The sequence below is a fragment of the Phascolarctos cinereus genome, unplaced genomic scaffold (genome assembly GCF_003287225.1).
Source record: "Phascolarctos cinereus isolate Bilbo 61053 unplaced genomic scaffold, phaCin_HiC Scaffold_9;HRSCAF=440, whole genome shotgun sequence".
NCBI lineage: Eukaryota > Metazoa > Chordata > Mammalia > Diprotodontia > Phascolarctidae > Phascolarctos > Phascolarctos cinereus.
Genome location: NW_027556402.1, coordinates 124,575,128 through 124,588,354, shown reverse-complemented (window position 1 = coordinate 124,588,354; position 13,227 = coordinate 124,575,128). Strand labels below are relative to the sequence as shown.

The window sequence follows — 13,227 nt, the reverse complement described above, 5'->3', positions numbered from 1 at the left end:
ACAGTAAATTAGCATCAATATCCTCCTAATGATGCATGGCTCTGAGTTGTGGCACACTGTCCTCTCAAAAGAAAAGAAAAAGTTGAGGATAACTTGAAATGGAAGAGCTCACAATGAGTATGAGCAAGGTCACAACCCATTATAAACAAGAGCCTAGAAGAGAGAATTAGAGAAATATATCATTCAAGTACTAGATGAGAGAAAAAAAAGTTGGGCCAGTAACGTAGACAGAATAAGAGATGACTTATGGATACCCTATATGGTCCTCTGATAATCAAGAGAACCCAGAGAAGGTCTTCAGAATTTTTGGAAGACCTCCTTCGGTAACTTATAGGAGGATTTGAGTAAGTGTCTCAATTATGGATAGACCTAGATGGGCTATGTTCTGTCTCTTTAAAGAGAATTCCAGCATCAGGAAGATCACCAATACACTGGAGTATCAATATATTCATTACCTCTACTCTTTTGGGTATTAAGCTATAATTTTAATTAAATTTATTTTTGCTCATGATATTGATATTTCTCTTGAATCTTGAAACTGTGGCCTCTGTGTTTCTCACATTCACTATATGGTCCTCTGCCCAAACTGGTTCTGTGTTATATTGTCAATGTAAAAATAAAATAGAAAAAAAGAAAAAGAACAAGCGAGATCAAATCCCACAACAAGTCACCTAATTACAAATGTAATGAAAACATTATGGAAAATACAGGGAGAATAAATTTGTTTTGCTACGTAGATTCTCAATTGTGATGTTATGATAGCTAGCATTCATGTAGCTTACATATTATTTCCTGTGTGAAGTAGGTATCATTATTACCCTCATTTTATAGATGAGGAAAATGGAGGTGAAAAAAGTTTGCCTTGAATTACACAAGTTGTAATTGTTTGAGGTAAACCTTAGTTTGAATTAAGATGTTCCCGACTCCAAGGGCAGTGTCCTATCAACTTACTCCTCAGCTGAGGTCTGAGGTATTCATAAAAACAGCAGTACTGGGGGAGGAAGAGGTAGGATGACAGAAGGTGGAAGAGGAATCAGGTAGTAGATAATCCAGTTTCATGGCATGAGTAGAAATGTATTGTAGTTAGAGAAATACTGCTGGGGCCAGAAGACATCATGTATAGGGCCATGTGTAGGCTACATAGCTTAATTTCTAGGTACTCTGAAATCTCACAAAATCTGTTCCCACCTTATCCCACAACGATTGGTATAAGCCTCTCCTTCCCTCTTACGCCTCTATATTCCAACACGTGGAACACTAATTAAGCCTAGGATTTTATGCTTTGCATAATATGGTAAAATTTCTTCCTATTCACTCCTCTGCAGCTCTGAAAACATGGAGAATGAATCATCGGTTATTTTTATATTGGTAAAAGGAAGAGTTGCCTTGAGAACTTTTTTTACATAATTATTGAAAAGCATGCTTACTTTTAACAGTACTGCGATATCATCATTGTAAACTGCAAGCCCTCCAAAGCTCTTCATCTTTATAAAGTTCTTGCCTATATCTCTGTAAATGAGCACATCTTATGCAGTAGGCACTTAATAAACATTTATTAAGCTAAATTGAAATTCTCCAAAGGGGATCAACCAATGCATTTGGAAGATTTCCACTTTTTTTTTTCCAATATTTCAGGCTGCCAATGTAGCACTCAAGATGTTTATCTCAGTTCACATGGCATCTTTTATATCACTTCTTGTACACAAATAAGAATTGGTATAAATGTTGCATTCTGAGCTGAAAAATATAGTAATATATAGTAATATATATATATAATATATATATATATATATATATATATATATATATATATATAGTATTTCATACAGCAACATGGTAAGTGCTTTACAATTATTGTCTCATTTGCTCCTCACCATAAACCTGAAGTTAGGTGAGGGGAGGTATTCTTATTATCCCTATTTTACAGTTTAGGAAACTGAGGCAGACAAAGATTCAGTGACTTGCCCATAGCTAGCTAGAAAGACATAGCTAGTAAGTGTCTGAGGCCATATTAGAACTCAGGCCACCTGACTCTAGACCTAGCATGTTATCTTCTGTGCCACCTATGTTCCCATTGAAATTTAGAGGACCCAACTGGCCAGTTCCAGTTGGGAAGCTCAGTCCTTCCTTCTTTCCTTCCTTCCTCTTTCTTCCTTCTTTCTTTCCTTCTTTCTCTCCCTCCTTCTCTTCTTTCCTCCCCTCTCCCCCTTTACTACCTCTCTCCACATAGGGAATCATACTCTTACCTATGGGTGCTCTGCCCAAAGGAATATAAATTTTGATTGCTGAAACCTCACAAAATATCTTGGAGTTTACTGGCTAGATTTCTTTTAAAGACCTGCCTTAAACCCAAATCACTCTGGGTGTCATGGATTGGTCAACAAAAGGGCCCAGGCCAAGTCTCACTTGGCTATCATTTGTTTGATGGCTCAGAGTGAGTATAAATAACAATTGTTTGCTTTGGCCAGAAACCCTGAGGGCTTTCCCCTCCTGGATTGATTTTTTTTTTTTTTGATTAGGTGAAAGAGGCCATTCTTTGCTTCTTGTCTACCTGGCCTTAATCACTGAATAAATACTGCCTCAGTCAAACTGATACCTGGGAAAGACCTTAGTTTAAAAAGGCCAAGGCCTCTCACTGTAGCTGGGGACATCTGCAGTCATCCTGATCTATATCTTGCCACTGGACCCAGATGATTATAGAGAAGAGAGAGAGACTGGTGAGCTTGCACAGACGTCCCTCACTTAAATCCAATTCACTTGGAAGTCATGACATCTCCTTCCTGTCATGGTCTTCTTTGAGAACAAAGGACAAACAACGATAACAATTTGATATTTCAGTTTGTCAGTCATTAAGTTCCTACTCTATGCTAGGCACTGTGTGAAGCACCGGGTATACAAAAAGAGGCAAAAGTCAGTCCCTGACCTCAAGGAGCTCATAATCTAACAGGGAATGCAGCAAGTAAGCAAATATGTCTAAACCATATACAGGAAAATTAGAAATAATCAAAAAAGGGAAGGCACTAGAATTAAATGTGGTTGGGAAAGATTTCCTTTAGAAGATGGGATTTTAGCTGGCACTTGAAGAACGACAGAGAAGCCAACAGGTACAGCTGAGGAGGGAGGGTATTCTAGGCATGCAGGACAACTAAAGAAAACGCCTGGAGCCGAGAGATGGAATGTCTTATTGGAAGAATACCAAGGAGGTCAGTATCACTCTATTTGTTGAACAAACTTCACATATTAAAAACATCAATAGTTACATTAAGATTTGTTGGTAACTTAAAAAATCTTATATTCTCAGCATTTTTCCTCCTTTTCTTCTTTTATTGTGAAATTAAAAACAAACATTTTAATATACAAAGAAGAGGATTTCATAAGAAGTTGAACTAATGCAAATATGATGAACTACATGTGTATCTGAGATTGAACAAGATAGTAATAGAATTACTTTGGGTTTTCTTTTACAATTCTTATTGTTCCTTCTGCTTATTTTTAATATTTTGTTGATGATTTTGGGCAAAATTTTCACAACCTCCTAACATAGTACTACCTCTTTCTGAACAGAAGCCTATTTTATAATGATGATGATGATGATGAAAATGATGATAGCTAACATTTACAAAGCACTTTATGATTTGTGAAGTACTTAACCTAAGTTATTGGGGCTTCACAGTAACCCTTCCATGCTATTATTATACCCATTTTATAGATGAGGAAACTGAGACTGAGAGAAGTTAAATGACTTGTCCAGGGTCACACAGATAAAAATTATATGAGGCAGAATTGAAACTCAATCTTTCTGGCTTCAAATCCAGCCCTTTATCCACTGTACCACTTAAACCCAATTCACTATGGATCTCATGGATTGGACAATAGGTCTCTGCCCAAGGACCATTTAATGTTTTGTTGGGGTTTTTTTGGGGGGTGCCCTCTCAGCTCAGAGTGAATGTAAATAGTAACTGTTTCTCTTTCAGCCAGCAACTCTGAGGTCTTCCCTTCCCAATTTGATTTTTTTTTTTAATTAAAGTGGCTGTCCCCAGACTCACTTCTTAAAGAGGCCTATTCACTGAATGGGCTTTGCCTCACTCAAAGTGAGAACCTGAAAAGACATTAGCTTATAAAAGCCAAGGTCTCCCAATGCATCCTGGGCCATCTCCAGTCCTCCTAATCAACATCTGGCCACTGGACCCAGGTGCCTCTGAAGGAGAAAGTGAAGCTGGAGACTTTGCACAGCCCTCCCTCACTCAAATCAAAGTTAATTGCAAGTCATGTCATCATCTCCCTGACGTCATGGTCCTTTCTGTGAAAAAGGACAAACCACAACCACAACCACAAGCCTTAAATATTGATTTAAAGATTTAAACTCAAGAAGAAAAAAAAATGAAAATACTGGCTATTTCTTAAAATTAATATCTAGTCTATTGCATTCTTGCCAAAATGTGGAAGTTAGGTTTTCAAAGCATATCTATCACTTCCCTGCCAAGAGGTAGGAGATATGCTTTCAAAGTATTGTCCCTTTCCCACTATTTTGTCACATTAGAGATGCAAATGGAGTGTGTGGGGCAGCAGAAGATTAAGGATCATTTTTATATATAAACTCTTTCACAGTTCACTACCCTACCTATGCACTCCTAAAATCAGTATCTTATGACCAGCTTTCTTGTGGATAAAAAATTCTCTATACTTAGCTAAACTGCTCCTCAGATAGCATATTCAGTCTCCCACTGCAGTGCAATTTGAAGTCTTTCGAGCTTGGTAGAACCCACCAGAACTTTTGCTATCTTATGATATTGTGGATCCCCACAATATCATAAGAAAAAATTGGGATAATACTTTAGAGAAGGGATCTCTCTCTCTCTTTCTCTGTGTGTGTGTGTGTGTGTGTATACACACACACACACACACACACACACACACACACACACATATATATATATATATATATATATATATATATATATATATATATATACATAGTCAAAAATCTGTGCTGGAAAATCAATTATGATTTAGGCCCAAATTCTACCTGTATCTCTTCTCCCCTCTTTCTCCCAGGAAAATAATTTCCCTTACAAGGAGATTCTCCTATTAAGGAGGCTTACAAGTAATGTTAGACATAGACTAGCGTAGATGTTTAAGTTCATTATTTACTGTGGTTAGTCTCATAGTTCTATGAATAACTTCTGGTTATCTATTACTGTTGGGGGTATGATGTTTCAATTTAATGAATTATCCCTACCCAAGGTTCTTGTTACATCTTATTCTATCATGGTGGAAATAGACTTGGCCACTATGATAAGATAATTCACATTTATTCCACCCACATAATCTCTGTGAGGCATCTTCTACATTTGGAGTGGAAGAACCAATATCAGTGGCCTTTTTTCCCTTAAAAACATTCTGGTCTTTTTGTTGTTACCAACTAGAAAATGAAATTGCAAGCTACCTGGAAAGTTCTCAGAATAATATGCAATGATTCTGATTAACAGGAAATTTCTGCCTTGTTCTTTCATCCCTCTACACTAGTAGAAAATATAAATATATCAAAATGACCTTTAGAAATAATCATTATAATGAAACCAACCTGAATTCCTTTTAAAAACATGTCTCAGATTTCAGGAAATGTATGTTTGGGAAGTGATCGAATTAATTTACCTATGGCATTCTGCCCAACTGCTTTCCCTTCAAGTACTTAACTAGAAATAGGACCAACTCTGATGTTAGACAATTTGGTGTTTATTGGTTCAGAAATCAGGACCTCTTACAATACTGAAGATATGCATTAATTCATGTAGCATATGAAAGTATTGAATTGCATATAAGCCAGATATTAAAAGATTTGGAGTTTTTTTAATTTTTAAAAATTACCAAGAGAATGTGGAAATACCAAGTACTATTAGAGAAACTCAATTTTTACATGTGTTCTTGTCACCTGGAAGGGGGAGATGGAGCAACAAGAAAAGAGGAGTTTCATACAGTCAAAGTATCACAGATCATTGGAGCGGAAAGAAACTTGAAGGGGAAACTCAAGTCCAAGGTCCTCCAATAAGACAAAAAACAATTCCACAAGCAAATATTTGTTGAATTGATTACTTGCTATGTGCAAAGCACTATGAGGGTATTGGGGACAAAGACAAAACAAAAATATTCCCTGGCCCCAAGGAGCTTATGTTCTATGTAATTTGAAGAAGGCGAGAGGACTGACAGCTCTGGAGATCAGAAAATACTTCCCCAACAATTGCACGTTTTGAGGTAGGTCCTAAAGTAATTTAAGGACTCTTAAGAAGCATAAGTGAAAAGGAAATATTTTTCTCTGCTTGTGGGACAGCATTTGTAAAGCCAAGAAAAGCATGAGATAAACTGCTGGGTACGCAGAACAGCAAGCAAGAGAGTCTGGCTGGAGCATCAAGTGAATAAGGGGAAAATACTCTGAAATGTCTAAAAAAGTTAGACTGGAGCCAAAATCATCGATGCTAAGCTGAGAAATCAGTACTTTCTTTATCTTAAGGGTGATAGGGAGGTACTAGAGATTCATAAGTTGGAGAATGAAAATATCAGACTTATGCTTTGAGAAGCACTTCCAAACTTTCTTTTCAATCTCGTTTCTAACTCCAAAGCCCAGCACTAAACAGTACATTCCATATATACTCTGCCCAGGTCATGTTTCAATAGAACTAATAACTCCTAATTCCTAGAACTTTTATATCTCTCAAAGAAGCCCCAGATTGCATTAGCTTTTGGGATTGTTACATCAATCTTTGCTCTGAAATATCTTTGCATGTAACCGAAGTCCACATTAACCCCCACCCTCAGCCCCAATAAATACCAAACTTCCTTCCTCACTTTGTTTTCACAGTTTAATTTGTTACTTTGGAAATGGGATGGAAGAGCAAACATTCTTTTCTTTTTCTTTTTCTTTTTGTTTTTTGCTCTTTGCTGAGGCAATAAGGATTAAGTGACTAGCCCAGGGTCACACACACCTAGTAAGTGTCAAATGTCTGAGGCTGGATTTGTACTCAGGTCCTCCTGACTCTAAGGGCAGAACTCTATCCAATGTGCTACATAGCTTCCCCCATGAACAAACATTCTACAAACATCTTTATTTTGAAACCAGAATAACACATGCATTAAACACATATGCCATTTGGTAAATATTTGTAGAATGCATGAATGACTAGGCCTAGAAATAGCTAACCATAGGTCAATAGTTTTGAAACTCAGTGCAAATATTTCTATTTGGAAATATCATTAAAAATGATGCATGAGGGAGCAACTAGTTGGTGGTGCAGTGGATACAGCACCGGTCCTGGATTTAGGAAGACCTGAGTTCAAATATGGCTTCAGACACATAACACTTACTAGCTGTGTGACCCTGGGCAAGTCACTTAACCCCATTGCCTAGCCCCCCCCCAAAAAAAAATAAATGATGCAAGATATAATGAAGCAAATAGGCATTAAAAGTAAAAAGAGTCAATGGATTTGAAGCAATATACATAGCTATAGGAAATGAGATCCTTTTCTTTCCCCATTACCCTTACCTCATAAATTTTCTTTTCTTTGCCTAAATATGTAATCTTTTGGTGTAGCTATTAGGGCTGAGTTTACCCAGTCTCCAGGAGCAAGTTTTAGGAGAGGAACTTCGTCTGAAGCTTTGGAGGTAATGGCAGAGATTTTTCCTTGTTGTTAACATTAAAACATTAGTGTGTATCACACACTTCATCATTATCTGATGAAGAGAATAATGATCTTGGTCATAAGGTAGAAATTTTCCTGATCCTCTCATATAATTCCATCATTAGGGATACTAAGGTTATATAGATTAAGAAGCAATTTAAATTAAAAAGTGCCCTTGGGTTTGTAGTTTGTGACTTTTGGTTAGTCATATAAATACTTCTTACTAAACTCTCTAACTACAAATAGGGAAGAACAACAACGACAACTTAATTATAGGCACAGGATCAAAGTGAATACTTCCCAAGAGCTTCCTGTGCTGGAGGATGGCCCATGAAAGAGATGCAACCATTTCCCGGTGCCTCATTTTTTTTCTGGAAGCTCAGAATTTAAACTTAATGAACATCTAAATGAATATAGTTTTATCCTCCTTTCAGCCACAGATGCTTGGAAAACGTGAATTTCCTCATCCATAAAATGAGGGGGGAAGGACATGATTAGTAAGTCCCTTCTACTTTTATTACTCTACCATCAATATGTTCCTAAACTATGTTTCACTTTTCATTAGTTCATACAATAGATCTTTCCATGTCTCTCTGAATTACTTACTTATATAATAAACATTCACATCTGCTAATGATTTCTACATTTGTGATAATAAAAAGAATTTTTAAAAAATGTTCATGACATGCAGATGTGCCAGTGGTGTGGCAAGAAGAAATGATACATCGATCATTTGTGTTCTAATGGTATCATCATCATCATCATCATTATAATAATAATGCATAGCTATCATTTCTTCAAAAGAAGATCAAGAATATATTTGTCAAATGGGAGGATCTCTTCATTGTCAGCAAGCTTTGGTGCACATACAATGAGAAAAGCTTGGTTAAATTAGTCTTCCAAAAATTCTGAGTGACTTGAAGCTGGGTTACTTAAATCTCTACCTTATTAACTGGCCTAGAGGATTTAAGCCTGGGAAAGCTTCCCCCTCTCCTCCCACTGGGCAATGTGATTCACAGTAACACAAGCTTTTTGGATGCATGGACAGCCAAAAAAGAATTGGTAGATACACTAGAATCTGGTGCAGTGGTATGTTGGTAGAAGCCACTGGAATCACCAACTTCAAACACTTCCAGATTGAGAAGATTTTGACCAAGCTGGAGCTAAAGCACAAGCTGGCAGTTAACCATATAGAGTGCTATTCATATCTTATCCAGGCAAAGTTGATCAAGTATTGCCAGTCCAAAGACATTGTAGTGATAGACAACAATCTCCTTAGTTCTCTAGATTGGCCATGGGCCAATCCACAGCACTCTTTTCTCTTGAATAACCTTAGCATCCAGGCCATTGCAGCAAAGCACCAAAACAACCACAGCACAGATTCTGATTAGGTTCCACATCCAGAGAAAAGTAGCTATGATCCTTAAGTCAGTTACCCTATCACAGATTGCTGAGAACTTTAAAGTGTTTGATTTTGAGTTGACAGACAAGGAGATGTAGACTATACTCAGTTTCAAGTGTGACTATAGAGTCTGTGCCTTGGTCAATGCTGCTTCTCACAAAGATTACCCCTTTGATGCCCCATTTTGAAATTCTGGGTAGCTGCTACCCAGTATCCAGATGACAGTCTCCTGGTGCTTCTAGTGATGCTGACTTGGCCTGACAAGAGCACATCATTCTTTTGCATTGCATTGATTGACTTTGGCCTCTACTTCTAAGAACTGGATCAAAAACTGAATATCACTGTTGGGTCTCAGCTGGATCAAGTAATTCCCAGTTTTCTGGACCCTCATTTCTGCTCATATATGGCAGGATGACTACCCTTCCCCAAATGGGCCCTGAAAACAAGAATTATTCCACCAACAAATGGTTTTCTTTCTTTTAATAAGAAGTAGATTTCATCTGCTCGACATTATAAACTCTAACTTCTGGTTTTAAATTAAAAAAAATCTTTCATGTAAAAAATATAGTAACATATTTACAAAGTTAATGAACATTCAAAATTTGTCATTGGTTTGAAGCCAGATTTTCTTCTATCAGTTTTTTTTTTCAGACAATGTTTATGGACAAGTAGAAAACAGAGTCCTGGGGTATAATGAACAAGGGGCTTTTAAAAGATATTGTCATCTGACTCTCCCTCTTCCATAGTTATTTTCTAATGCTTATCTAATTCATAAGTAGCGGTCAAAGAACATAGCCTTCCTTCAGCATTTATGTGGAAATGCAATGAAAATTATCTCACCTCCGAAGCAATGCCATTTCGATTCAGCCTTCTCTCTTCATCCTTTATCTACCCCTAAATTGGTTCCATTTAAGTCCATTGCAAAATTCATAGCACCATCAGGTAAAGCTAGCCATAATGGAACACAAACATTGTTGCTGGGTCTAATTCTGCCTCCCTATGTTCTAGTCCCTCTGCTGTTCATTATCGCACTCCCCTACTTGTTTCTGTCACTGCCATCTGTTTCTGCTGCTCCCACTATTGCTTCCTCTCCTGCACATTTGATGCTCACCCAAAGGTAGTTGGGTACCTGATGCCTCTAATCTTCATCTTCAAAACATTACTCACTCCCTCACTTACTCTCAATAACCATGTTTGGTGCTTTCTGCCAAATGCTTTCATCCCAAAGAATTCTGAGAGGATTTTTAAAATAAATAAATAAAGCCTTGTCAAAAAGAAAAAGTAAGAAAAAAAAGTTGGGAGAAAAGGAGGAATAATCATCTATGCCAAATTATTTAAGAATTGTTTACACTCTTTCATAAAGAACTTTAGAGTCTTTTCCAGAATATCAGGAAGGAGTGTGTGTGTGTGTGTGTGTGTGTGTGTGTGTGTGTGTGTAGTCCAGATTCTCTTGTTAAGAGGATCATTTATTTCCTCTTCTTAATTGAATTATTAGCTAGGTTTTATTTTTTATTCACTCATCTATCTACATACTATTTGCTCATTTGTTCAGAAAGAATCACGCAACTGGTACCTGGGATAGGCAGTTGGGCACACTATTAAAACACCAGACTCCTCACACCTGTGATTTTTTTTTTATTGTGAAGACAGAAAGGAATAGGTTATAGGAGCAATAATTCAGAGGCAGGTACGATTCAAATGCATAAGCAAGTGATCAGAATTTGGGTTAGAATGTAATCTATGAAAGGCTGGGGGAGGCATTTTGAAAATATGGCTCTGTGTCTTTAAGTGTGAAATTGAATGTCAAAGCAAATTGAGCAAACAATTTCATCCTTTCTCTTTTTGTATTTGTCAACAGCCTGTTGCAGTCCACTCTGGTTAACTTCTCTGAATGTTATTCTGTGTTCTTTATACCTTTCTCCAAATCTAATCTCAATTTTCACTATTACTCTTCCCTTCCATTGAATACCAAGTTAACTCTTACCTGAAATTCTACCTCAGCCCAGAAAACAGAGACATTTTGAGGCCTACTTGATATAACATCCTCAAGGCAGCCTCTTTCTTTTAGAAGAAAGAGACCTGGGTGTGGAGCTAAAAGGTCTAGGATCTCTAGGATTCTGTTGGGTGGTCTTGCATCAAAGACTGAACTTCCTTGAGCCTGAATTTTCTCATTTGCAAAATAGGGATAATATTCATATATTTATACTTTCCCTCACAGAGTTGCCTGATTCAAATTAGTTGATGTTTGTTAATTGCTTTATGATCCAAAAGAGCTGTATGAATGTGGGCTGTTACACTTTACTGAATTTATGATTTCATCTGGTGTAGATGAAATCTACATTCCTTCTTATCTTGTCATTCTTATCTGTGCTTCCTCCCTCTATCTGCTTTTGATGGATCACCTGCACATTACCCTATGCTTCCTTTTGAAAAATATACATTCATAAGATACTGTTGAAATACTTGGCCTTTACCTAAATATGAGCTTTTGCAATGAAGGAACATCAGATCCCTGCTGAGCTCTATGCTGTGTGATTTTTGAAGTTAAACCAAGAAAGTCATTTTAATTATGTCATGTCCATTGAACAAAGCTTGCCCTCCTCGAAAAACATTTGTTTTCATGAAACAAGTTGTGTTTTTTTTTTCCTCAGCTGCATATTTTCTGAACATTGATGAGATTAGTATTAGAACGATCCAGATCTGTGAAGTCCCATATTCACAGTGGTTGTAATGTATTTTATCCTCGGTGAGTAGAAGTGCCAAGTTCTCTATGATTCTCTGAGATTGGCTGACCTCTCCACAGCTCGGCTTCTATCTGGGCAGTCATGATATCTTGTTAGTAGAAAAAGTGTGATTAGTGTGGATTTACTTAAATTACCTCAGAGTCCCCAACTACTGATCTTGACCCAACTATTCCCAACTTGCTCAGTTTCACTGGGCTTAATCTTGTGACCTTTGCAAACAGAAATGGTTTCCCATAGGAATATTATTGAACCTAACAACTATATATGATTATATTCTTGACACAGAAACAGTGAAAGCAATAAAGCCAATTCATAATAAAATGTCTGACACATAGGTGTGTATCCATAGCTTCTCCTGAACCCAAATAGCTGCCAAAAAGCCACTAAGAATTTAGGAGGTCTACAAAAGCACAATTCAGTTTGTTTAGTAACCCAACACCTGCTCCTGCTGCAACTAGTCATTTGGGGTTTAGACAATACAAAATAGTTCCCAAATGAGGCTCAAGTTATGTCATCCAATAAGGTCAGTTGCTAAATTGATCCTCAGGCACTCAGGATTTGGGTCTTAGTTTTAATGTATTAACCCCAGTTTCTCCTTCAACTTTTGACCTCCCATTATTTCTTATTCTGAGACATTCCTTTTCATGATGCTCACTCTCATACTTATGCACTATGTTTTCAAACATCAAATGAGAATCTGTCCAAAGAAAATTATGGACTGCACCAACCTGGTGCTAAGTGTGAAACAAGTCTCTTTATAGAGACTTGACCATGAATATGAAGATACTATTCCTGAGGGCAACCAATCCATTTCCTTTCTTGAATGCTGAATCACTTATAATTCAAAAATAGTGTAATAAAACAATTGCAAATATAGCATATTCAACTGAAGTGATAGATTTAAGCAGCTTCAAAGAAACTGATAGTTTTAGCTGCCTATAAAATCATACTATTCTAGCTTTCTTAGCATAAGGATTATATGCTTCTTCTTTATGCCTATAATAACAAAGAAGATTGTTCTACCAAGGGCCAAGTTTCTAAAAACCCACAATGTTCATATCTCTTAAAAATAAATAACAGCCCTTCAAAAATGAATTCTTCATAGCAAAAGAATTTTCAAACCACCTTGATCCTTTGTAAATGACATTACCTCCAAGTCAAAGTGACTTATTCTGAAGTTACATCCAGGAATGTAAATGATTCAGGTAATTGTATTAGAAAAGATATGAAACTAAATTTCTTATGAGCTAAAAATTGCAGTGTAGTCATCCTTCTGGAGATCCATTTATTTCCTAGACACAGAAATAGCTAAATTGAAGAAAAACTGGTAAGAAAAACTGATTTATTTATATATTTGAAAAACCAAGCATTTTGGATTGGGATACCGGGGGATCCCTCACAGACTGC

General features: G+C 36.8%; 1 pseudogene; it reads left to right on the top strand.

Moving 5' to 3' along the window:
- The first annotated feature begins 239 nt into the window (after positions 1-239).
- On the top strand, positions 240-9,264 carry LOC110201129 (aldo-keto reductase family 1 member B1 pseudogene; annotated as a pseudogene).
- Positions 9,265-13,227: the final 3,963 nt, after the last annotated feature.